The sequence below is a fragment of the Haplochromis burtoni genome, unplaced genomic scaffold (assembly GCF_018398535.1).
Source record: "Haplochromis burtoni strain Fernald_Lab_line unplaced genomic scaffold, NCSU_Asbu1 Contig_18, whole genome shotgun sequence".
Taxonomy (NCBI): Eukaryota; Metazoa; Chordata; class Actinopteri; order Cichliformes; family Cichlidae; genus Haplochromis; species Haplochromis burtoni.
In genome coordinates, this window is record NW_024582379.1 from 3,918,579 (window position 1) to 3,920,840 (window position 2,262).

Genomic DNA, 2,262 nt, shown 5'->3' on the forward strand with positions numbered 1-2,262 from the left:
GGAGCAGGAACAGCTGAACATCTGGATGTGTGTTTGTGAAGGCCGATGCAGGAAGGATTAAAATCAGCATGCAAAGCAGGCAGACAGCCCCCCGCCCACTCACACACACAAACACACCACCACCACTGTTACTGATGTTATTACCAGCTATATCTGTTTTTATTATTATTTTTCATGCTTCCAGGGAGTTATATACACTGAACTGAATTTATGTTATTTCTATTCTATTAGAGTTTCAAAAAACAAACAAACAAGAAAACAAAAGTCTTGAGCTCTCATGTCAGAACTTAAATGGTAAATGGTAAATGGCCTGTATTTATATAGCGCTTTACTAGTCCCTAAGGACCCCAAAGCGCTTTACATATCCAGTCATCCACCCATTCACGCACACATTCACACACTGGTGATGGCAAGCTACATTGTAGCCACAGCCACCCTGGGGCGCACTGACAGAGGCGAGGCTGCCGGACACTGGCGCCACCGGGCCCTCTGACCACCACCACAACTTAACTTCCCCTGTGAAGTTAAAGGCTTCTGGTTGTGTCAGTTTTTGAGGTTTTCCTGTATGAACTTCAAAGGTTTGACCACAGATTTTCAGTAAATGTTGGGTGAACTGAACACAAGACAGTTTTTTCCTCTAGAAGAAACCGATTGTGAGTTTTTGACGTGTTCTTAGGACTATGATCCTGTTTTAAAAGCTGTCCTGTTTTCATATTCAGCTTATCATTATTATTATTATTTTTTTCACATAGTGTGGCGTTTGCTTCTACATTTTTCTGGCATTAGTTGAATTAATTTTTATCCCATGCTGCTGGCTCCAAAACATGACCAACTTTCCTTGTGCTTAGCAGCTGACGCTGTGCTCTTTTCATTAAAATCTACATCCTACTCACAGCCAAAATTCAGTTTTATCTTCATCAGTTAACAGGATTTTTTCTTCTTCTTAAAATGCATAAGACTTTTTTTTAGCCTGGATAACTCCTCCATAAAGGTCTTATTGTGCAGACGTGGCTGCACAGTTGCCTTACTTGCCACCCTGATTTCTTGGTGTTCATACCTCAACATAACCTCAAAGGTTCATGCTATTTCTTGAGCTGAGGAAACATCTACCTGAAATCGTTTGTGTTTTGTGAGCATTTTGAGCGCCTAACAAACTGCTCAGGCTGCTAGGCAACATGTTGGAAGTTTATCAAGCTTTGGAAAGTGTTTGCTTTCCAAAACTTTGCTTTTCCAAGTTATGAAAATGTGCAAAGCAAAACAAAACGAGGCCTTAAAATTGCCTTTTGGAGAATCCTAAATAAGGATACCCAAACTTTTGGACGGTCGATCCATCGCAGAACATATAACCCACGCAGACCGCTTGCATGTGCAAACACTGCACCTGATCCTGAATGAAAATCGCATTTTTTATCAGCTTATCCGCAGGGGAGCGCATCGTCGCCGCGCTGAGTGGTCACCTGTGTGGCCCGGAAAGCTTGAGCGTCGGGAGGAGTGCGGGGACTGCTGCGCCTCTGTGTGCTCTGCTGTGTCTCTTTAAGTACAGCAGGCAGTGCTGTTGGTCCGCGTGGGAGCGCAGGGCACACGGTGCAGCGGCACTGCCTCTTCGCCGCGTCAAACAGCCCTCTTCTAATCGGACGGGCGACAGAAACGACAAGTCGACGCACGGCATGCGTTCGCTGTTTGACCCAAACAGATGACTGGAGCCACCGGGGCGAAGACCGGACTGTTTCAGAGGGGCTCGTCCATTGGTGAGGCCATTAACATTACTCCCTCCTTCTCCTCGGACTGAGAGCTGGAAGCGCGTAGCGGTTCATCTGCACTACAGCAGATTATTGAGCAGCACAGAGAGACTGTACGGGCTAATGGGATTGACAAACTAACATTAGCGCTACAGGGCTTTTCTGAGAGTATGGTGCTCTTCATTTTTGGCCGAGTTATCGTGGATATGAATATGTCTGAGCCCGAGGGGTGACCATCCATCCTGAGCTGAGTTGCGTCCTGTGAACTGCAACAACACCAAAGCTTGTGTTGAGAGCCTTATTCTGACTCATGTTTAAGGTAAGCCCGAAGACTACTCACACACACACACACACACACACACACACACACACACACACACACACACACACACACGTTTCAGAACCAAAAGCTACAAGTAACGTTAAGTCTTTGTCATCTCTGAAAGAAAAATATTTTTTATAGCAATATAGGGCAAAAACCCTGCTCATTATCATAAAATGCAAGGAGCACAGAAAGGTGAGG

The 2,262-nt window shown here is 45.2% G+C and overlaps 1 protein-coding gene across 1 annotated transcript in view; it reads left to right on the forward strand.

Moving 5' to 3' along the window:
- Positions 1 to 1,479: 1,479 nt before the first annotated feature.
- The window catches only part of wscd2 (WSC domain containing 2), a 41,476-nt gene continuing 40,693 nt past the window's right edge, over positions 1,480 to 2,262 (forward strand). Inside the window, exon 1 of the mRNA XM_005916341.3 lies at positions 1,480 to 2,058. The gene's annotated coding sequence lies outside the window, so the exon portion shown is untranslated. The remainder of the gene's footprint in view (positions 2,059 to 2,262) is intronic.